General features: G+C 45.2%; 1 pseudogene; it reads left to right on the top strand.

Moving 5' to 3' along the window:
* Positions 1–21,927: 21,927 nt before the first annotated feature.
* LOC112622545 lies at positions 21,928–23,071 on the top strand (annotated as a pseudogene).
* Positions 23,072–24,993: the final 1,922 nt, after the last annotated feature.

Raw genomic sequence — 24,993 nt, 5'->3', positions numbered from 1 at the left:
ACAAGTTAAGGACGCACTCCATCATAGCACGCCAAATGGAAATGCACAGAAAATATTGCTTTTTTTTTTTTTTCCTGTTGTCACTCTGTTACCCAGGCTGGTGTGCAGTGGTGCGATCTTGGCTCACTACAACCTCCACCTCTTGAGTTCAAGCGATTCTTGTGCCTCAGCCTCCCAAGTAGCTGGGATTACAGGTGCACACCACCACACCTGGCTAATTTTTGTATTTTTAGTAGAGATAGGGTTTCATCATGTCGGCCGGGCTGGTCTCAAAGTCCTGACCTCAGGTGATCCACCCACCTCAGCCTCCCAAAGTACTGGGATTATAGGCATGAGCCACTGGGCCCAGCTGCTTCTAATTGCTGGTGGTTATGGAGCCCTGGACACCAGTCACCTAGGCCACAGCAGAGTCCAGTGAAGGACCTCATTGACTTGCGCCATCAACCAGGCTGGTGCAGTGGCATGATCTTGGCTCACTGCAGCCTGTGCCTCTCAACCGTCACCCCCTTTAAGCTGCCACCTTTGTCTGCTAAATCTCCATTTCTGCGCTGACTTCTCTTGAGCTCAAGTCAAGGCCTGATTTCCCATCCATATTTGTTCTCTCTTCCTACATGTCTCACAAGCACCGTCAACAAAGAAACTTATTTATTTCCCCAAACTCACTGTTTTTACGCTGTCTCTAGCTTGAGCTGTTGCCCCGAGCTGGGTAGCTGTTTTTAAAGAGGTCATCTTAATTCAGCCATGGAATCTCTATAAAGTCATCCAGGATCCTTCCCACAATGGAAAAACTTTATTTCCTCAACCTAATTTTCACATAGTTTTTCAAAATGCACTCAACATCTTTCCTGAGAACAAACCAATTCCGGAACAAAATAATTAGTAACACTGACACACGTTGAAGAAAGGAACAAGGAAATCATTTGAACAGCTCCCCTCCTCACCCCACTCCAATCTTCCCACCGCCAGGAATGGACGAAACGTGCTAAGGGACCAATGAAGAAGCCAATGGAGTCCTCAGCATGAAATAGAGAGGGAAAGAAATGCTATTCATTCCACACACATTCCAACCCCAGGAAGGCCCTCCTCCTGCATCTAGCCACTGTAATATCTCAATTATTCTCCAGAACAGCAACCAGGCTGGTTGGCCTCCTCTCCCACCTCATGTTCTGTCAAACTAACACTCAGCTCTATTCTAGTCATTCGACCAACCTGCCATTCTTCCTCGCTCTGTTTTGAGCTTTCAAATTCTTCCTTGCGGCCCAGAACAAATGACTCATAGATGGGGAGTGTGTCACCACCAACTGCCCCTCTCTATTTAAAAACAGAGCTCAAGTTCTACCTTTTCAGCAACGCCTTCCCTGATTCAGTGATGTCAGCAAATGCTTACCAGGCAGTATTATGTGTGCTGTGTCCTGTGTGGAGCCTGAATGTACTAGAATAGAGAGGAGATCAAAAGATGAAAATAACATGGCCTCTGGCATCAAGGTATTTCTAGGCCAGCAGAACAATTTTCTTTTTTAAAATAATAAAAGGAAGTAGAACTCCAGGCTGATAAAGACACAGGCTAATATTATAGTACAAGCTGAGGCAAAAAGTAACGTGCACTTTCTCTGAAACTGCATTTTACTTGTACTCCTGTGATTTTATGATTCTCCTATGATAATCTGTATCCACAGCTGGTTTGGAAACTGTCTGAGGGCAGGAACTGTATTTTTACCTGTCTCTAGTGAAGCTTCGGGAATAAGCCTCAGAGTGGAAGAAAGCTACGGCAGAGAGCAGAGGGACAGAGGCCAGAGGTCATCCTACCATGATCCTACCACGGAACCAGTTTTTCTAAAGGCAGTTCCCCTCATCCTTACCACAAGATAGTAGCAAATCGTAACGAAGCCTCAAATTAACCTGAACCTTTCTTCTTTAAGGACTGAATCATTTATACACCAAAGGATATGAAGTGGAATTTTGTCCAACGCCATATTCAATCGCCTTGGTCTCCTAGAATTCTAATTTGATGCCGAGATTAAATACATCTTCCAAAATATTTCAGTGACAATTGAGAAGTACACTTTAAGAAAAAAGAATTAAAGTATCTATGTCTAAACCCCACCTTTACTAGCCCATCAAGGTGATGGTGATTTCAGGTCAAAGCAAGGCCGGCGAGGTGAAGCTAGGAAGACATGGCTGGGCTGCGGGTCTGCAGGACCATGGTGTCTAGCCAGCTGTTACAGTAGGTGGTTCACGGACAGCTGTGAGTCACACAGGACTGAAGCGGCAGCTCTTGACCAGTACTGTAGGCGCTAAGATCCGGTATTTGCTCTTAGACCGTGGGAGCAAAGACTAACAAGGAAAATACACCAGAACAGCTGGGAAATAAATTCCCTTCTGGCCTGCACAAAAAGGGTCCCTGCCAAGTCATTTTCCATCCTGGAGCCAGGGGGGGTCTAGGAAGGATATGTGCCTTTCTGTCCTTCAAATCCTTTAGCCTTCCCTCCAGTTTTACTTAGCATTCCCACCCCCTCCCCCACACCCCCTGCTAAAAATGATACTAGGCTTTGACTCTTTTGTAACACAAAGCTTGATAAAAATATATGACTGGACAAGCAACTTCTAAAACGTCATTTTAGCATCTTTCTTTTTCTTCTTTTTTCTTTTTCTTTTTTTTTTTTTTTTTTTTGAGACGGAGTCTTGCTCTGTTGCCCAGGCTGGAGTGCAGTGGCCCGATCTCGGCTCACTGCAAGCTCTGCCTCCTGGGTTCACACCATTCTCCTGCCTCAGCCTCCCAAGTAGCTGGGACTACAGGCGCCCACCACCTCGCCCGGCTAGTTTTTTGTATTTTTAGTAGAGACGGGGTTTCACCATGTTAGCCAGGATGGGCTCGATCTTCTGACCTCGTGATCCGCCCGTCTCGGCCTCCCAAAGTGCTGGGATTACAGGCTTGAGCCACCGCGCCCAGCCTTTTTTTGGTTTTTTTTGAGATGGAGTCTCGCTCTATCACCCAGGCTGGAGTGCAATGGCACGATCTCGGCTCACTGCGACCTCGTGCAGAGGGAAGGGGTTCCGAGTGGATCCCCTCGTTCGCGGTGAGATGCGGTTGGTTTTATAGATGAACTCGAGAAGGTGGTGTCTGATTTACACAGGGCACAAAGGATTGGTGGGACCAGGTGAGCCATTCACATAGCATGTAAAGAAGCTGGCCACCCCACCCCAATTTTTTTTTTTTTTTTTTTCTGAGACAGAGTCTTGCTCTGTCACCCAGGATGGAATGCAGTGGCATGATGTCGGCTCACTGCAACCTCTGCCTCCCGGGTTCAAGAGATTCTTCTGCCTCAGCCTCCCGAGTTGCTGGGATTACAGGCATGCACCACCATACCCAGCTAATTTTGGATTTTTAGCAGAGACAGAGTTTCACCGTGTTAGCCAGGCTGGTCTCGAACTCCTGACCTCAGGTAATCCGCCTGCCTCAGCCTCCCAAAGTGCTGAGATTATAGGTATGAGCCACCATGGCCAGCCCCTAGTCTCTCATAATGCAGGTGGGGTCTCTATCTGGCCAGCACCATGTAGCCTGCTTCTTTACTACACATGTGGGGACAAAGAAAAGGGGAGAGAGCCTCTGTGTTGAACATACCTGGCTTCTGGGTAGCCCTTTTCTATTGGCACAGCTGCCAACATTCACCTATGCAAGTTTCCAGCTCGCTTATCTATGCTTGCAGCTTGATTTTTCAGGCTGCTTTCTGTTAGAAAAGAAATGATTTGGGGGCTGCTTTTTATTAAAAGAAAATTCTACTGAGGACTCTCTTACCCTCCCTATCTGCCTAAGTAATTTCTTTTTAACACCTGTATCAATCTCTCTGTCTCCTTGTCCAGATCCAGGAAAGGTGAACTCACAAGAAAAGGAGACTGAAGTTCTGATAGAGGAACTTTTACTGTAGGCTACCAGCCATTCTTTCCAGGGATGATGTGTGCAAGACTCATCTGCATAACAAGACAGCCCTTGCTCACCCATGCCTTTCCTCCTGGCGGCCCCCATGACCTGTCGCCACCTCCCGCCTGGAGCTTCAGGCGTCTAGACCTCTCTGTAGGGTGTAAAAACTGCAGTCATCTGGCGCTTCTTTGAGTCTCATACTTGTGTGGCTCCCTGTGCATGTACACAGAATGAATGTGTGTGCTTTTGTCCTGTTAGCCTTCTATTGACAGTTCACGTTGTAGACTCAAATGATCAAACCTTCAAAAATGGGGAAAGGAAATTCCCTTTGCTCCTACACCCCTCTCTTGGTTTCAAGAGAGCCATGAATAGCTTCACCAAGGAACTGTCAGTTCTCTTGGGAAACCACCCAGATTCCAGCTACAAGCTTGTAGGATCAGGGTAAACCAGCCTTCAGAAGCATGCATGCCTCAGCCGGGTGCGGTGGCTCATGTCTGCAATCCTAGCACTTTAGGAGGCCGAGGCAGGCGGATCACCTGAGGTCAGGAGATCAAGACCAGCCTGGCCAACATGGCGAAACCCTGTCTCTACTAAAAATACAAAAAATTTAGCCGATACAAAAAAATTACCTGGGCGTGGTGGTACATGCCTGTAATCCCAGCTACTCGGGAGGCTGAGGCAGGAGAATTGCTTGAACCTGGGGAACAGAGGTCACAGTGAGCCGAAATCATGCCACTGCACTTTAGCCTGTGGGATAGAGTAAGACTCTGCGTGCCCCCACCTAAAAAAAGAAGAATGCATGCCTCTTAGGACCTCCAGTTTACCATTCAATGCTTAGTTAAAAGTAACTTTTTGACCCAGGTAGTATTTTTCTTTAAGTGAGCTCAGTGATAAATGCATTTTCTGGACACAAGTATCTGGCAACATATCTTACTTTATTAACATTAGTTTTGGGGGCACACACACCTTTTCAGTTTCAGTAGCACTTTGAGCTGGTTCTTCCTACGAGATGTTATCGACAACATGTACTGGGGTATTCCTATATAAAGAATATTATTTTAGTGGGGAATTTGCAAAACTCATAATCAAGTTGGGGGAACGTATACAAACAACTTATGCATATACATAAATAATGAACACACACTCTCTCACTCTCTCTTTTTTGTTGTTGTTGTTGTTTTTGAGACTGAGTCTTGCTCTGTTGCCCAGGCTGGAGTGCAGTGGCACAATCTCGGCTCACTGCAAGCTCCGCCCCCCAGGTTCAAGCAATCCTCCTGCCCCAGCCTCCCAAGTACCTGGGACTACAGGCGTGGGCCACCATGCCTGGCTAATTTTCATATTTTTGACCTCAGGTGGTCCATGGTACCTTGGCCTCCCAAAGTACTGGGATCACAGGCTTGAGCCACTGCACCCAGCCTTTTTTTTTTTTTTAAAAAAGACAGGGTCTCACTATGTTGTCCAGGCTGGCCTCAAATTCCCAGGCTCAAGCGATCCTCCCACCTTAACTTTCTAAGTATGAACACACACTTTTTTTTTTTTTTTTGAGATGGAGACCACTCTGTTTCCCAGGCTGGAGTGCAGTGGCCCGATCTCGGCTCACTGCAACCTCCCCCTCCAAGGTTCCAGCGATTCTAGCAATTCTCCTGCCTCAGCCTCCTGAGTAGCTGGGATTACAGGCACATGCCCCACGCCTGGCTAATTTTTTGTGTTTTTTTTAAGTAGAGACAGGGTTTCACCATGTTGGCTAGGCTGGTCTCGAACTCCTAACCTGAAGTGATCTGCCCACCTCAGCCTCCCAAAGTCCTGTGATTACAGGCTTGAACCACCACGCCCAGCCAAACACTCTTTTGATTATTTTTTTCCAGTTAGAGCTGATCTGCTGGTAGCTTTCAGCATCACCCTAGCCCCTTAGCTTTCTTCCCTTTAGGCACACCAAAATAAAGATCAGGACATTGAGAAAGGCAGAGTAGCGTAAAGCTACAGAAAGGAAAATATGAAATTAATAACTTCTCACTTATCCAAGAATCACATATGTAGTTACCTTAGCTAATTGGAACTCTGTTGACAAAAAGAGAAAGAAAACACAAAGAGGTATTTCAGTAGTCAAATTAGAAGTGACAAAGCTAATGCACTAAATATTACATACACAGAGAGGCAAACACAGGGGAATACGTGATCATTGCTCGGAAGAGAAATGAAAGTTTTTTATTTAAAAAATAGTACATTGGCTGGATGCAGTAGCTCACCCCTGTAATCCCAGCCCTTTGGGAGGCTGAGGTGGGTGGATCACTTGAGGTCAGGAGTTCAAGACCAGCCTGGCCAACATGGTGAAACCCCATCTCTACTAAAAATACAAAAATTAGCCGGGCGTGGTGGCACGTGCCTGTGGTCTCAGCAACTTAGGAGGCTGGGGCAGGAGAATCACTTGAACCTGGGAGGTGGATGTTGCAGTGAGCCGAGATCATGCCACTGCACTCCAGCCTGGGTGACAGAGCAAGACTCTGTGTCAAAACAAACAAACAAACAAACAATAGTACATGGACTCAAAAAGCTTATTCATGCAGAGCAAGCCGGTGCAGAGTCAAAAGGTCTAACACTCCCAAACTTGTGAGAATCCCAATTGTGAAATCCCAATTTCACGCCTATGGCTGTAACAGTCTAGAAAAGCTACTAGCACATAGTAGGCCCTCAATATGCATTCACTGGTGAATGATGGACAGCAACTACTCTCCTAAATGAGGAGCCAAGACCTCAATAAACAGATAGATTGTACTGAATGTAATTTTAGTTAGGGATAACAGACGTAGAGTAACATTGTCCTTTTTTTCCAAAAAGCTCACTATAAAAATAAGTTTCCTGGCCAGGTATAGTGGCTTACACCTGTAGTCCCAGCACTTTGGGAGGCCGAAGTGGGCAGATCACTTGAGGCCAGGAGTTTGAGACCAGCCTGGCTGATATGGTGAAAATAAAAATATATAAAAATTAGCCAGGCGTGGTGGTGCACACCTGTAACCACAGCTACTTGGGAGGCTGATGCAGGAGAATCACTTAAACCCAGGAGGTGGAAGTTGCAGTGAGCTGAGATCATGTGACTGCACTCCAGCCTGGGCAATACAGCAAGACTGTCTCAAAAAAACCAAAGTGTTTCCTGTATAATGAAGCCAGCATCAGACAGGGAAAAGTTAATTGGTTCTAAAATGGAACCTGAGTTGTTGTCTACTGCAGGAGAAGTGGAATTAAATGGAATTCTGCTATGTGGCAGCAGGAAGCGGCCAATGTAGAATTCTATACGAAAGGGCAATTTAATTTCCATTCCTTTGGGGTGATAGATGGGATTTCTTTACTACATATATAAGTGGAAGAATATTCCCTCTCACATATCGCACTACATATTTTCCTTAATTTATAATGTAAACTCCACAAGGGCAAGAAGTTGTGGCTGTGTATACGCTACTGCGTCCCAGTGCCCAGAGTGGTCCTTGCACAGAGTAGGGGATCAATAGCGGAATGAATGGAGTAATATTGGCTGGGTGGCAAGACCTCTCCTAGACCAACACATAGCAGGCCTCTCCGACGTGAGGCACACTGAGTTTGGCAGGTTCCGGGAGTGTCAAGGTGGAAGGTGAGGTGTGTCCCTGCCTTCATGGAGCTTATAGTCTGGTTTAGAGGAGATATCAAAATACAGCAAGAGTCCTAGCACGGTGGCTTATGCCTGTAATCCCAGCACTTTGGGAGGCCGCGGCGGGTGGATCACTTGAGGTCAGCAGTTCAAGACCAGCCTGACCAACGTGGCGAAACCCTGTCTCTACTAAAAATACAAAAATTAGCCAGGCGTGGTGACATGTGTCTGTAGTCCCAGCTACTCGAGACTACCTTTATAAGAGTTTTGGAGTTCACAAAGTGATTTTGTATATAGCATCTCATTGGATTCTCCCAGCAATCTTATGGAAATGGCCAGACAAGTTTGATAATGCTCATCTCACAAGTGAAGAAAAGGACTCAGAGAGGTAAACTGAAATCGTGCGATTTCACGCAACTAATAAGGAGAGTGCCCAGCCTAGAACCCAGGTGTTTAGACTTCCGGTCTACTGCTCTTTCCATTAAATCACAACTTTGCTGTTTCATTTACATCCCAGGTTTACCAGTCTCATTGGAACTGATCTCTTTCCTAGTCAGTTCCTTCTTCTACTTTCTCCCTTTTCTAAAGTGTGAATAAACTGAAGGACTTGAGAAGTCATAACCTGGCCGGTGAGAACACACGCAAATATGGAATTTGAAAATAGTTACAGAATAATGCACACATGAATGAAGGGTGAGTTTGTGCTTAGTAGGTAAATTCCTAAAGAAACCAATCAATGTAACTCAAAATAAACCTAAGTAGGCCGGGCGCAGTGGCTCACACCTGTAATCCCACAGTTTGGGAGGCCAAGGCTGGCGGATCACCTGAGGTCAAAAATTCAAGACCAGCCTGGCCAATGTGGCAAAACCCTGTCTCTACTAAAATTACAAAAAAAAAAAAAAAATTAGCTGGGCGTGGTGGTTCATGCCTGTAATCCCAGCTACTCAGGAGTCTGAGGCAGGAGAATTGCTTGAACCCGGGGGATGGAGGCTGCAGTGAGCCAAGATCACACCACTGCACTCCAGCCTGGGTGATAGAGCAGGGCTCCATCTCACAAAATAAATTGAATAAAATAAACCTAAATAAACACTAGGAACACTATTAGGTAATTAAGAACTTTCTAACTTGAATTTTGTTTATAATTTTGAAGGAAAGGGAGGGATAAAAACGACAGGAATGAACAGTGCCATTTACTCCTTTTTATCTGGCCCGGAACGAAATGTACTTGTAAATACTAGGAGTACATGTTGTTTTTATTTAACCAATTAGTCACAGGTTAAATGAAGCAACTAAAAAAAAAAAAAAAAAAAAAGTTTCTGCAAGAAGGAATCTACAGGATAGGTGCTGGTCACTGGAGAAATATAAATAAATGAATCGCAAAATATGGAGACTAGGAGAACAAAATCATGTGGAAGTAAATCTGGCAACTTCACTCTCACAGTTACTTAAGGATTCCTCTCACAGAAAATGTGAAATCTCACAGTAATCTCATGGTAAATAAACGGCTCTGTGTCAAAAAATAGCCGAACACCAAAAGGTTTGTCCAATCTGTCTCCACGTTTCCAAGTTTGTTCCCAATATTCTCGGGTTCGCTGTGGTGCTGAGCCTTCCCAGGGCGCGTTGCCACAGCTGTAATTGTGCATACTTCAGGGAATCAGAGATGCTGCTGTCTGGGATTCCTGGGGTAAAGTCTGTTCAAGTTACAGGAAGTCCCCCGCTTCACTTTCTTCATGCTAGAAAAGTCTAGAATTCATTTTGTACAAGTCACATCAGAGAGCGCAGCCAGATCGAAAGCATTTTTTCCCTTGAACAAAGGAGCAGCCATCCCCAAAGTCCAGTCCAACCTGAAATACCAGATTTCCTGACGAGAAGCCTGCCCCGTGCTCGCCCAGTGCCTTGTTTAACCCCTTCCTTCCCTCGAGTCCTCAGGAATCTACCTTCAAACACCATCAAGGTTTTTTTGAATTTAAAATATGTATATATGTATATATCCTTATCTTTTAAATTCAAATAACCTACGTGTGTCTGTACACGCACACACACACATTTTTTCACCTGTATATATATTTAAATATATACATAACTTGAGCCCAGGAGTTTGAGGCTGCAGTGAGCCATGATTGCACCACTGCACTCCAGCCTGAGTGACAGAGAAAGACTCTGTCTCAAAAAAAAAAAAAAAACCTATTATACATAAAAAGACAAAAACTAACAGATGTTGGCAAGGTTGCAGAGATAAGGGAATGCTTGTACGCTGTTGGTGTGAATGTTAAGTTAGTTCAGCCACCATGGAAAGCAATTTGGAGACTTTTCAAAGAACTTAAAACAGAACTAACATTTGATTCAGCCATCCTGCTACTGGGTATATACCCAAAGGAAAATAAATAATTCTACAAAAAAGACATATAGGCCGGGCGTGGTGGCTCAAGCCTGTAATCCCAGCACTTTGGGAGGCCGAGACGGGCGGATCACGAGGTCAGGAGATCGAGACCATCCTGGCTAACACGGTGAAACCCCGTCTCTATTAAGAAATACAAAAAACTAGCTGGGCGAGGTGGCGGGCGCCTGTAGTCCCAGCTACTCGGGAGGCTGAGGCCGGAGAATGGCATGAACCCGGGAGGCAGAGCTTGCAGTGAGCTGAGATCCGGCCACTGCACTCCAGCCTGGGCGACAGAGCGAGACTCCATCTCAAAAAAAAAAAAAAAAAAGACATATGCACTTGTATGTTCATTGCAGCACTATTCACAATAGCAAAGATCCAGAATCAACCTAGATGCCCATCAACAGTGGACTGGATAAAGAAAATGTGGTACATATACACCATGGAATACTATGCAGCCATAAAAAAGAGTGAAATCATGTCCTTTGAAGCAACACAGCTGCAGCTGGGCGCCATTTCTTAAGCAAATCATGCAAGAACGGAACATCAAAGACTGCATGTTCTCACTTCTAGGTGGGAGCTAAATATTGAGTACACATGGACATAAAAATGGGAGCAACAGACATGAGACTGCTAGAGGGAGGAGGAGGGGAGAGGAACAAGGGTTAAAAAACTACCTCTCCAGTACTATGCACACTACCTGGGTGATGGGATCATTCGTACACCAAGCCTCAGCAACACGCAATTTACCCAGGTAACAAACCAGACCAGGTATCCCTTGAACCTAAAATAAAAGTTAAACAATAATAAGGTCTTCACTGTCCAGAGTTTAAGGTCTTGTGATTCTTCTTCATCATACTTGATACACGCAATTAAAACTTATTAGATATAAAAAGTTTTGGCTATGAAAAATATTGTAATCAGGCCAGGCACGGTGGCTCACGCCTGTAATCTTAGCACTCTGGGAGGTGGAGGCAGGGGTCAGTAGTTCGAGACCAGCCTGGCCAACATGGTGAAACTCCGTCTTTACTAAGAACACAAAATTAGCCTGGCGTGGTAGCACATGCCTGTAATCCCAGCTACTTGGGAGGATGAGGCAGGAGAATCACTTGAACCTGGAAGGTGGAAGTTGCAGTGAGCCGAGATCACTCCATTTCACTCCAGTCTGGGCAACGAGTGAAACTCCATCTCAAAAAAAAAACAAAAAACAAAAAAAAAAACCATTCTTTTAATCAGAAAAATAGTGGAATCTGAAGCATAAATCTTTTATTAAAAACTAATAAACTAAATAAATGCAAGTAAGATGATGATACACCTTCGTCGTTTTTGGTTTTTTTTTTTTTTTTTTGGCGTATAAAGTTAGGAAAGATTTTTTTTAAAAAAAGATCAACACTCATTGATAGCAAAATATAGAGGAAATGAGCACTCAAACACTGTTGGTTAGAGTGTAAATTAGTTTAACTTATTTGGAAGGTAAGCTAGCAATTGGTATCCAAAGATTCCATCATTTCCTTTGATCTGATCATTCTGCCTTGATCAATTTTTTCTAAGGAAAAAATTAAACATGTACAAAAAGTTTGGGGTGAAAAGTTGTTCATTTCAGGATCATTTATAATGGTCAAAATTAGAATCAGCCATGCACGCGAGAACTGAGAAAATAAACTGCAGTCCCTGATTGGTATGGTCACGGAAAGAAGCATCAGAATGTGTGTGTGTGTGTGTGTGTGTGTGTGTGTGTGTGTGTGTGTGTGTNGCCACACCCTGTGTGTGTGTGTGTGTGTGTGTGTGTGTGTGTGTGTGTGTGTGTGTGATGGAGTCTCGCTCTTGTCGCCCAGTCTAGAACGCAATGGCCCGTTCCCGGCTCACTGCAACCTCCGCCTCCTGGGTTCACGCCATTCTTCTGCCTCAGCCTCCCGAGTAGCTGGAACTGCAGACACACGCCACCACACACTGCTAATTTTTGTATTTTTAGTACAGACAGGGTTTGGCCATGTTGGTCAGGCTGGTCTCCTACTCCTAACCTCTGGTGATCCTCCCGCCTTGGCCTCCCAAAGTGCTGAGATTACAGGCTTGAGCCACCGCACCCGACCAGAAATGTTTAATTATCACTTCTAGTTCTGCTGAGTATGTTAATATGAGGCAGGCAATCTAGGCGCTGCGTTCTTCAGAAACAGAATATATTAGTTTAAAAAACTGTAGGTAATCTGCCAGTCAGTCAAGGCTCTGACTAAAATGACTAAAACCCAAGAAGTACATTAAACTTTTCTGCCCAAGAATATAAAATTCCAGCCTAGCGAGGTGACTCACGTCTGTAATCCCAACACTTTGGGAGGTTGAGGCAAGCGGATCATTTGAGTTCAGGAGTTCGTGACCAGCCTGGCCAACGTGGTGAAACCCCATCTCTACTAAAAATACAAAAAATTAGCTGGTTGTGGTGGCGCACATGTGTAATCCCAGACGCATGGGGAGGCTGAGGCAGGAGAATCGCTTGAACCCACGAGGCAGAGGTTGCATTGAGTCGAAACTGCACCACTGCACCCCAGCCTGGGCGACAGAATGAGACTCCATCTTAAAAAAGAAAAAGAATATAAAATTCCTTTGTTTGAAAATTTTTATTTTCCTCAGGAAAAACACTATGGATAACTAGCAATTTCTTACAACTGATTTTATATTATGCAATTATTTATTTCACAGACGAATATATCAATAATTTAAATAAAATATTTTTGAAGTATTTTCTCAAATAAAATCTATGCAATTTACATAATGACTTCCTCATGGCACGAATAAAGTGCTCAGTAAATATTATTTATTGTCACAGCCGAGAGCTTTACATATATTGATTCACTAAATCTTCAGCCCTGTGAAGTGGGCCCTGTTATTATCCCCATTTGACAGATGGCACGCCGAAGTACAGGCAGCTTAAGTAATTTCCCCATATAACCCAGACAGGAAATGCCAGAGGCAGAACTGGAATCCAGGCAGTCAGCATTCAGAGCCAGAGGCCTCAACCACTGTGCAACCCTGTTTTTAAAATGCAATAATTATATACAAATATCATAATTAAAACTCATGTAACCTAGATTAATATTTAGAATGCATTGGGATTTTGGTTCACTGGAAGCAGGAGAGGGGCCATGCGTGGTGGCTCCCACCTGTAATCCCAGCACTTTGGGAGGCCGAGATGGGCGGATCACTTGAGGCCATGAGTTTGAAACCAGCCTGGCCAACATGGTAAAATACTGTCTCTACTAAAAATACAAAAATTATGGGCATAGTGGTGCACATCTGTAATCCCAGCTACTCGGGAGGCTGAGGCATGAGAATCACTTGAGCCTGGGAGGTGGAGGTTGCAGTGAGTCGAGATCGAGCCATTGCACTCCAGCCTAGGCAACAGAGTGAGACTCTGTCTCAAAAAAAAAAAAAAAAATTAGGTACATGCCTATAATCTCAGCTATTTGGAAGGCTGAGGCAGGAGAATCTCTTGAACCTGGGAGGCAGAGGTTGCAGTGAGCAGAGATTGTACCACTGCACTCCAACCTGGGCAGCAGAGCGAGACTTCATCTCAAAAAGAAAAAAAAAAGAAGCAGCAGCAGCAGGAGAGGGAGGAAAGAGATGATCAAGGAAGGCTTATCCAGGAGGTGTTGATGCCAAGGCATCCACAGAGGTCCCAGGTCGGGGAGGCAGGCTGGTGAAGAACATTCTAGACCAAAAGTAAAGTTTAACTGAGAGGACAAACCATGGTTTGTCCCTGAGGTTAGAACACCTGCAAATTCAGAAGGAATGATGGGCGGTGATTTAAGAGGCCAGGGCTCTGTGTCTGACCTTGCCTTTATTTTGTGCCTGAGTCTTATGTTGTCTTCTGTTTTATTCTGTGAGAAGTGAAGATGGGAGGATTTTCAGTGGCAGCGTGACATGATCAGGTATTGTTTTCAAAACAGCCATCACCCAGGTGGCGGTGTGAAAGATGGATTGCAGAATGGAAGATCTTGGAATCAAGAACGCCAGTTAAAAGGCAAGAGATACAGCAACTGCAGGCAGCTGGACCACAGGGAAGGGATGAATGAAGAGTCTTTTAGCAGCCGGAACTCAAGGCTTTGATCCCCAATTAGATCTGAAGGATTAAAAGAACAGTAACAGGCCTGGTGGGGTGGCTCATGCCTATAATCCCAGCACTTTGGGAGGCCGAGACGGGCAGATCACCTGAGGTCAGGAGTTCAAGACCAGCTTGACCGACATGGAGAAACCCCATCTCTACTAAAAATACAAAATTAACCGGGTGTGGTGGTGCATGCCTGTAATCCCAGCTACTTGGGAGGCTCAGGCAGGAGAATCGCTTGAACCCAGGAGGCAGAGGTTGTGGTGAGCTGAGATCGCACCATTGCACTCCAGCATCCAGCCTGGTCAACAAGAGTGAAATTCCATCTCAAAAAAAAAAAAGAACGTTAACAGTGTGACAGAGATAATTGACTAAAGAAAAACTAGTTACGCACATACGCATCCATTTTAGAGGTATCATGGTGATATGGTTTGGCCATGTCCCCACCCAAATCTCATCTTGAATTCCCACATGTTGTGGGAGGGACCCAGTGGGAGGTAACTGAATCATGGAGCAAGTCCTTCCCACGCTGTTCTGGTAGTAGTGAATAAGTCCCACAAGATCTGATGGTTTTCAAAACAGGAGTTCCCCTGCACCAGCTCTCTCTCTCTTTGCCTGCCGACATCCACGTAAGACATGACTTGCTCCTCCTTGACTTCCACCATGATTGTGGGGCTTCCCCAGCCACGTGGAACTGTAAGTCCAATGACACCTCTCTCTTTTGTAAGTTGTCTGGTCTCAGGTATGTCTTTACCAGCAGTGTGAAAATGGACTAATACACATGGTAAGGAAACTACTTCTCATAAGACCACTTACGTTCCTAAGAGGGGAGTCTATTTTTTTTCCCTCCTGACATTCCCTTTCCTTATGATAACATCCTGAACCACAATTATTCTAATTTCTCTATTAATTACTAGGTCACCTCAAAGGAAGCAAAATATGAAAAGCAGAGAATTTGCTTCTCCAGAATTATGCCTTTGCATAATCATCGAAATCGAATCATTTTGAAGAACCCATATTGAATGTAGCCAATTCTCGAATCTTGTTTTTTGTTTGTTTTGTTTTGTTTTTTGAGATGGAATCTCACTCTGTCGCCCAAGTTGGAGAACAGTGGTGCGATCTCAGCTCACTGCAACCTATGCCTCCTGGGTTCAAGCAATTTCCCTGCCTCAGGCTCCCAAAGAGCTGGAATTACAGGCACCCACCATCACAGCCAGCTAAGTTTTGTGTTTTTTAGTAGAGATGGGGTTTCACCTTGTTAGCCAAGCTGGTCTCGAACTCCAGACCTCAAGTGATCCACCCGCCTCGGCCTCCCAAAGTGCTGGGATTACAGGCATGAGCCACTATGCCCGGCCTGGAATCTTGTTTTTTAAAACACTTTTTTTAAAAAGGTTTTCAAGTATAGAACTGACATTCTGATTTAGAAATGCAAATACCAGCCGTAAATTCAGTTATGTTTTACGTATAAAAAATTCTAAAACAGCAACTCAAAGTACTGTTTAAAAAGTTCTAAATGACTTTTTTAGCTGTACCTGCATCCTTAAAGTAGTCAATTCAGTTTTTAAAAATACAGTATATTTAAAGGAATACGATTATAAATTTATGTTTTGAGGATAATTCAACAACCAAGTTAAGTATCTTAGCAGATAAATGTTCCTTTATTAAATGTACCTTCATCTTAGATAAACCGCAATGGAATTCTAATTCAGGATCGAAAATTGTTTGAATAATGGTCAAAGCTGATTAAATTATGAACTAATTGGCCGGGTATGGTGGCTCACGCCTGTAATCCCAGCACTTTGGGAGGTAGAGGCAGGCGGATCACTTGAGGTCAGGAGTTCAAGACCAGCCTGGCCAACATAGCAAAACCCTGTCTCTACTAAAAATACAAAATTTAGTTGGGTGTGGTGGCAGACACCAGTAGTCCCAGCTACTCGGGAGGCTGAGGCAGAGAATAACTTGAACCCCCAAGGCAGAGATTGCAGCGAGCCGACATTGTGCCACTGCACTCCAGCCTGGGTGACAGAGCAAGACTCTGTCTGAAAAATAAAAAATATGAACTAATAAATATATTTTTCAATTAAACAATAAAAGCCTTTGAAAACTACTAAAGCACTAAATAATAATAATAATAATAAAATGTAAAAATTAGCCTTAAAGAATCAGAAAGCAGCATCTGAAAACCCTGTCCTGGCCACAGTGCTGACAGCACTCCAGAGAGTCCCGAAGCAAATCTGCTGTTCTCAAAGACAGGACACAGATCTCTCCTAAAGCTGCAGGTCCTGACCTCCCCGGCGATGAGGCTGAATTACAGCCTAATTAAAGCCAAAGAAGAAGGCTTTGTCTGTCTTCTCCCAAGAGATGGAAAGGAAAAGCTGGAATTGCAATTTGCAGGATAGCCTAGACCCAGCTGTAACTCCCGCACCGTCTTCTGAAGTAAAAGCTAAGTATTAAAGGAAAGGCTTTAATGGAAATATAAGACCCTGAAACAATGCCAAAGAAGGCTGTTTAAGAAAAATGACAGAGTACACATATCCTCTAAATCCAGTAACATTCCCTATTAGTAATAATTGGTGTCACCAAGCAATAATGGGAATAAGCAAAAGCACATAGGCTTCCAAGTCAGACAGACTGCCACCACTTAGTAGCTGTGTGACCTTGGGCCAGTTGCCTAACCTCTCTAACACCTCATTTGCTTCATCTGCAAAATGGTGATAATTATACTTACTTTTAAGAGATGGTAGAAAGGTTAAATGAAATAATATATGTAAATGAACAATGCCTGGCACCCAATAACCTCCAATAAACAGTCACTACAATCGTTTGCCTGAAGTTTCTTCATTGGCTTTGCATTTCTAATAAATAAATAAATGTTTCCAGACTTTCTTTTTTCCTTTTACCACCAACTGAGACAAAGCGGACTCTGCTTTCTGTCCAACTCTACCTTTTTTGTTTGTTTTTTTGTTTGTTTGTTTGTTTTTTTGTTTTTTTTTTTTGAGACGGAGTCTCGCTCTGTCGCCCAGGCTGGAGTGCAGAGGCCAGATCTCAGCTCACTGCAAGCTCCGCCTCCCAGGTTTACGCCATTCTCCTGCCTCAGCCTCCCAAGTAGCTGGGACTACAGGCGCCTGCCACCTCGCCCGGCTAGTTTTTTGTATTTTTTAGTAGAGACGGGGTTTCACCCTGTTAGCCAGGATGGTCTCGATCTCCTGACCTCGTGATCCGCCCGTCTCGGCCTCCCAAAGTGCTGGGATTACAGGCTTGAGCCACCGCGCCCGGCCTGTTTGTTTTTTTAATTGAGACAGGCTGGAATGCAGTGGCGCCCTCCTGGCTCACTGCAGCCTTGACTTCCTGGGCTCAAGCAATCCTCTCGCCTCTGCCTCCCAAGTAGCTGGGATCACAGGCATCAGCCGCCATGCCTGGCCAATTTTTGTATTTTTTTGTAGAGATAGTTGCCTTGGCTCCTATCTCATCTCTTGATTTGAATCATGGCAAAAACAGAAGCAAAAATCCTTGAGTGCCAACTTATGGGTCCTGAATACAAACAAGAAGGTGAGACCTCCATCGATGAAGCAACTAGAATGAGGTTTTAAAAATGTATCTCTGAGCCACGCACAGTGGCTCACGCCTATAATCCCAGCACTTTGGAAGGCTGAGACATGAGGATGACTTGAGCCCACTAGTTGAAGACCAGCCTGGGCGACATAGTAAGACCCTGCTTCTACAAAAAAAAAAACACTTAAAAAAAATAGCTAGGCATGGTGGCACACGCCCTGGTCCCAGCACTTTGGGAGGCTCAGGAGGGAGGGGTCACTTCAGGACAGGAGTTTGAGACCAGCCTGAGCAACATAGCAAGACTACATCTCTATGAAATAAAAAACAGGATAAAATAAATAAATAAATCATAAATTAAAACTGTATGGTCCAGGCTGGGTGCAGTGGCTCACACCTGTAATCCCAGCACTTTGGGTGGCCAAGGCAGGTGGATCACTTGAGGCCAGGAGTTTGAGACCAGCGTGACCAACATGGTGAAACCCTGTCTCTACTAAAAATACGAAAAAGTTAGCCAGGCGCGTGCCTGTAATCTCAACTACTCAGGAGGCTGAGGCAGGAGAGTCACTTGAACCCAGGAGCGGGGAGGCAGAGATTGCAGCGAGCCAAGATGGCGCCACTGCACTCCAGCCTGGGCCACAGAGTGAGGCGCCATCTCAAAAAACAATAAACCTGTATGGTCCAGTCCTAGATTATGTGATGTAGACTGAAATACTAGGGTGATGCACAAGTGGAAAAATTTGATATGGGTTCGAGCAGTGACTCTCAAACTGTGATCAAGGGTCACTTCTTTTGTTTTACTTCGTTTGGTTTGGTTTTATTATGTTTTGTTTTTATTTCCACCCCTTCAGGAACCAAAAATCTAAAGTCATATGCCTATGACTTTAACATAGCTCATGCAGCATGCAACTCATCGCAAGTTCAACAGCATCCAAAGGGGTCCATACCCTGTCAAGACTAATTCCCTGATCACATGCTTGGGTGTTGGGGGCAATGCTAAATAAATAAAAATCTGTTACTCTCATTTACTTTCGATTTCTGTGCTCCTCTTCTCACAAACCGTAACAAGCAGATTTTGAACTAGTTCTAAACTAGTAGTTCGCAAACTACTCTGTGAGTTTGTCCTGATCTGGATGTAAAGGGTAGGATTTTGCTTCTTGGAGGAGCATCCCAGAAGGAGCCGTGGAAGACGAAGCCAGGTTCTAGAGGCTGGAAGAAGCCCTGCATGTACTCGGGATCATTATTTTCATCACGGCTCAGCACAAATCAGTAGAATTTGGGGTGGGGTATAAGATATAGCAAGAACCTCTGTATTTCATAAAATGAGGGGAAAATTAATTCAGTAAGGATCCCAAAAACAACAAAAAGAAGAGCACATACATGAAGGTGTTTCCAAACCACCACCTGCCTCGCTGGCTCAGCAGCAGCAGCTGAGGGGTAGAACCCAGAGTACATTCCTGTGGAGGAACAGTCAACACTTCATGTCTGCACATCCATCTCAGGAATCCTCTTAGTCACTGAAGGAAAGGAGACACGAGTGAGTCCAAGGTTTTGGTCAAACCCTGCCTGGCATGAACTAATGAGCTCAGGCTCAGGCCACACTGCCTGGGTTCAGATCCTGGCTCATCCATTTCCTAGCTGTGCAGACTCGGGCAAGTTGCTTGACTTCTCTTTGCTTCTGTTTCCTCAGCCATAAAGTGGAAATTACCCTTCCTCAAACAGTAGCTTCAGTGAAGACTGAAGGAGGTAACACATGTAAGTCCTTTAGAACAGAGCCTATTACATTGGAAGTGTTAGTTATTATTATTATTATTCTTTTCTTTTTGAGATGCAGTCTTACTCTGTGCAGTGGCACAATCTCGGCTCACTGCAGCCTCCAACTCCTGGGTTCAAGCGATACTCCTGCCTCAGCCTCTCACGCAGCTAGAATTACAGGCCAGCTCCACCACGCTTGGCTAATTTTTGTATTTTTAGTAGAGACAGGGTTTCACCATGTTGTCCAGGCTGGTCTGGAACTGCTGACCTCAGGTGATCCGCCCACCTCAGCCTCCCAAAGTGCTGGGATTACAGGCGTGAGCCACTGCGCCCAGCCATTATTATTATTATTATTATTTTCAGATAGGGTCTTGCTCTGTCACCCAGGCTGGAGTGCAGTGGTGCGATCGTGGCTTACTGCAGCCTAGACTTCCCAGGCTAAAGTGATCCTCCCAGCTCAGCCTCCTGAGTAGCTGGAACCACAGGCACACACCACCATGCCTGGCTAATTTTTTTATTTTTTGTAGAGACAGGGTCTTGTTATGTTGCCCAGATTGATTTTTTTTTTTTTTTTTTTTTTTTGGAAACCGAGTCTTGCTCTTTTGAGTTGCCTGGGCTAGAGTGCAGTGGTGCCATTTCGGCTCACTACAACCTCTGCCTCCCAGGTTCAAGCAATTCTCCTGCCTCAGCCTCCCAAGCAACTGGGATTACAGGCGCCCACCACCAAGCCCGGCTAATTTTTTGTACTTTTAGTAGAGACAGGGTTTCACCATGTCGGCCAAGCTGGTCTCAAACTCCTGACCTCAGGTGATCCACCAGCCTCAAACTCCTGAAGTGTTGAGATTACAGGTTTGAGCCACTACGCCCGGCCAACTATTACTAGTACTGCTACTACTGCTACTACTACTATTTTTATTAGGCTTTTTTCTTCTTGCAGGTTCGTTCCCAAGACCAATTTTAGAAGTATTTAAGAAGTCCTAGTCTAATTCAGCAGCTCGGATGATGAACCCCTGATATTCAAAAGCCCTAAGTCTGAACAGTGCCCCTTTCATTGGCCCCCTTCTCCCAGTTAGTTGCTACTCACAACCTTCAAAGCCCTGATCAAATCTCACCTTCTCAAGTACACTGTATTAGTTAGAAACTGCGTATAACTGCACGGAATTGAAACCCATCTACTCGGCCAGACGCAGGGTCTCACACTTGTAATCCCAACACTTCAGGGAGTTGAGGTGGGATTGTCTGAAGCCAGGAGTTTGAGACCAGCCTGAGCAACAAAACAAGATCCCTGTCTCTACAAAGAAAAGAAAAGAAAAGAAAAGAAAAGAAAAGAAAAGAAAAGAAACCCATCTACTGTGGCAGGATGAAAAAGGAGCACACTGTCATCACTTAACAAGAAGTCAGGATAGAAAGACGGGTCTGGGCGGGGCGCGGTGGCTCACACCTCTTACTGCTTTGGCAGGCCGAGGTGGGAGGATCGCTTGAGCCCAGGAGTTCAAGACCAACTCAAGCAACATAGTGAGACCCTCTCTTTACAAAAAGAAATTTAAAAATTAGCCAGGCATGGTGGCGCATTCCTGTGGTCCCAGCTACTCAGAAGGTTGAGGTGGTAGGATTGCTTGGCCCTGGGAAGTCAAGGCTGCAGTGAGCTGTGATTGCACCACTGCACTTCAGCCTGAGTGACAGAACAAGACCCTGTCTCAAAAAAAGAAAAAAAAGAAAGAAAGAAAGAAAGAAAGAAATATTTACATGCCTTATAAGGTTAATGTTATGAAAAATATGTCAAAAGAAAACCAAGATGCAATGGGAAAATATGTTGGGTAAGAGCTTGATACATGTGGTGACAGAAATACCAGAGCCTTAGTATTCATATGGGATCGACTTCAAGGTCATGAGAACAGAAAAATGTCAAATAGGGGAATCCCAGGAATACCAACTGTGTTATTTGGTAATAAACATGGGAGATGGAGATAATAAGATGAGAGGTGGGGACATATTTATTTGGTTGTGGTTGTCTTTTTCTTTTCTTCTCCTGGTTCTCTCTTCCCAGTAAAAGAGGGACATGCTTATATAAAGTGAATTAAACTACTCAGGGAAACTCACTGACCAATACAAGTTTATCTTTTTTTTTTTTGAGACAGAGTTTCTCTCTTGTTTCCCAGGCTGGAGCGCAATGGCACAGTCTCGGCTCACTGCACCTTCCCCCTCTCGAGTTCAAGCGATTCTTCTGCCTCACCCTCCCGAGTAGCTGGGATTACAGGAGCCTATCACCACACTTGGCTAATTTTTATATTTTTAGTAGAGATGGGGTTTCACTGTGTTGGCCAGACTGGTCTGGAACTCCCAACCTCAGGTGATCCGCCCACTCGGCCTCCCAAAGTGCTGGGATTACAGGCGTGAGCTACCCCGACGGCCAAGATGTTTATCTTTGTTCACTTACTTAACAAACACTTGTTGGAGCCTGCTGAGTCCTAAGGTGCTCTAGTAGGTCCTGGGAGTACATGGTAATCAAACAAACTTGGTCTCGACCCACGTGGCACTGATATGCCAGTTGGGCTGCTAGGGCAAGTCAACAAAGAAGTAAACAATCTCTCCTTCCACAGCCCAAGATGCCAAAAAGAAAGAAGCTCAAGGGGAATAAGGTGGCTCCCACCCCTGCTGTCATGAATAAGCAGAAAGCCAAGAAAGTAGTGAATCCCCTGTTTAAGAAAAGGCCAGGTCAGGCGCGGTGGCTCATGCCTGTAATCCCAGCACTTTGGGAGGCCGAGGTGGGCGGATTACTTGAGGTCGGGAGTTCGAGACCAAACTGACCAACATGGAGAAACCCCGCCTCCACTAAAAATACAAAATTAGCTGGGCGTGGTGGCGCATGTCTATAATCCCAGCTACTTGAGAGGCTGAGGCAGGAGAATCACTTGAACCTGGGAGGTAGAGGTTGCTGTGAGCCGAGATCACGCCATTGCACTCCAGCCTGGGCGACAAGAGCGAAACTCTGTCAGAAGACAGACAGACAGACAGAAAGAAAGAAAGAAAGAGAGAGAAAGAGGACTAAGAATTTTGGCATTGGACAGGACATCCAGCCCAAAAGGGACCTCACCGGCTTTGTGAAATGGCCCCATTGCATCAGGTTGCGGCGACAGAGAGCCACCCTCTATCAGAGGCTGGAAGTGCCTCCTGTGATGAACCCGTTCACCCAGGCCCTGGACCGCCAAACAGCTCCTCAGCTGCTTAAGCTTCCCCACAAGTACAGACCAGAGACAAAGCAAGAGAAGAAGCAGAAGCTGTTGGCTCCGGGCTGAGAAGAAAGCTGCCAGCAAAGGGGACGTCCCCACTAAGAGACCACCTGTCCTTCAGTGTCCTTCAAGCAGGAGTGAACACCGTCACCACCTTGGTGGAGAACAGAAAGGCTCAGCTGGTCATCACTGCACACGATGTGGATCCCATCGAGCTGTCGTCTTCCTGCCTGCCCTGTGTTGTAAAATGGGGGCCCCTTACTGCACTATCGAGGGGAAGGCAAGACTGGGACGTCTAGTCCACAGGAAAATCTCCACCACTGTCGCCTTCCCATGGGTTAACTCAGAAGACAAAGGAGCTTTGGCTAAGCTGGTGGAAGCTATCAGGCCCAATTACAAAGACAGACACGATGAGATCCGCTGTCACTGGGGAGGCAATGTCCTGGCTCCCAAGTCTGTGGCCCGCATTGTCAATCTCAGAAAGGCAAAGGCTAAAGAACTTGCCACCAAGCTGGATTAAATGTACACTGATGAGTTTTCAGTACATAAGAAGAATTGAAATAATACAGATTTTCCTCCAAAAGAAAAAAACAAGAAGATGTAAACAAATGTACTGCTGTAAAAAGCACAATGAGAAGGTACCCACGAGAACAGCCACAGAAAGAACACTGGCACTCCCGAGAACAGAAAGAGAAAAGGCACAAGGCAGCAAGGACAGGTATATTCCAGGAATGTGACAAGGCCAGGTGGCCGGCAAATCGTAATCAAGGGGACAGTGGCTTGACAGGGTACACCTCTCTAAATGCATCTCCCAGGACTGGCCCTCACTCTAAGGCCAGCCTTGCTTGACTTGAACAAGTGAAGCACTCTCTTGCCTCAGGCCCTTTGCATGACCTCAAACACTCTTCCCCTGTGTCTTCTCATTGTTCACCCTGATTCAGATCTCTGCTCAATAACCCCATATCAGTGACCATCCCATCTAAAATAGCCCCGTTACAGGCCAGGCACAGCGACTCACACCTGTAATCCCAGCCCTTTTGGGAGGCCAAGATAAAAGGATCACCTGAGGTCCAGGCGTTCAAGACCAGCCTAGCCAACATGGTGAAACTCCATCTCTACTAAAAATATAAAAATTAGCCAGGCATGGTGGCACGTGCATGTAATCCCAGCTACCTGGGAGGCTGAGGCAGGAGAGTCACTGGAATCCAGGAGGCAGAGGCTGCAGTGAGCCAAGATCACGCCACTGCACTCCAGTCTGGGTGACAGAGCGAGACTCCATCTCAAAAAAGTAAAATAAAATAGCCCGTTTAGCCTCACTCTGTCTTTTAACTTTACTGCACCTTTTCCCCTTAATTGTCTTGTCTATAAATATTGTCTTGTCTACTTATTGTCTTGCATATAAATAGAGATATTATCCGTCTCTGGAATGTAAGTGCTCCAACAGCAGGAACTTCATTTGCTCATTGATGTAGCTCAGTACCCAGAAAAGCGCCTGGAATGGACTAGGCTTTTCATACGTATTTGTGGAATGCATAAATACATTACAAGTGTAAGAGCAAGCCAGAAAGAGCAGAAGATGCATAGAATAGTAAAATTGCCACATCTTCTCTGGGTCCGTGAGCCATCACAAATGGGTTACATCGAATTACTTGAGGATATGAAAGAAAACAGATAACTTCAAAAGCGATGCCTTTCAATAAAGAAAAAAACAAAAAACACCAGGCCAGGTGTGGTGGTGCACGCCTGTAATCCCAGCACTTTGGGAGGCTGAGGGGGGTAGATCACTTGAGCCCAGGAGTTCAAGTCCAGCCTGGAAAACATAGTGAGACCTTGTCTCTAAAAAACTTTTTTGTTAATTAGCTGGGCATGGTGGTGCATGCCTGTAGTCCCAGCTACTAGGGAGGCTGAGGTGGGAAGATTGCCTGAGCTCAGGAGGTCAAGGCTGCAGTGAGCCATGATGAGACCACTGCACTCCAGCCTGGGTGACAGGGAGACCCTGTCTCAAAAAAAATAAAATAAAATAAAAATAAAAGAAGATGAAGAAGAAAAGAAAAGAAAAAAAGAGATCGGGCACGGTGGCTCACACCTGTAATACCAGCACTTTGGGAGGCTGAGGCAGGTGGGTCTCTTGAGGTCCGGAGTTTGAGACCAGCCTGGCAACATGGCGAAACCTCATCTCTACTAAAAATACAAAAATTAGCCGGGTATGGTAGCGGGCGCCTGTAGTCCCAGCTACTCCGGAGGGTGAGGTATGAGAATCTCTTCAGTCTGGCGGCAGAGGCTGCAGTGAGCCAAGATCAGGCCACTGCACTCCAGCCTGGGCAACAGAGCAAGACTCTGTCTCAAAAAAAAAAAAAAAAAAAAAAGGAAAATAAAAAACACCCTGTTAAACCTGTAAATAATTTTCAAATGTACCCCAACAAAAGCTGAAAATGGCAAAAT

This window comes from Theropithecus gelada, chromosome 1 (assembly GCF_003255815.1).
Source record: "Theropithecus gelada isolate Dixy chromosome 1, Tgel_1.0, whole genome shotgun sequence".
Classification (NCBI taxonomy): Eukaryota; Metazoa; Chordata; class Mammalia; order Primates; family Cercopithecidae; genus Theropithecus; species Theropithecus gelada.
Note: the sequence above shows the minus strand (reverse complement) of the source record. Positions and strands in the feature narration are given on the sequence as shown.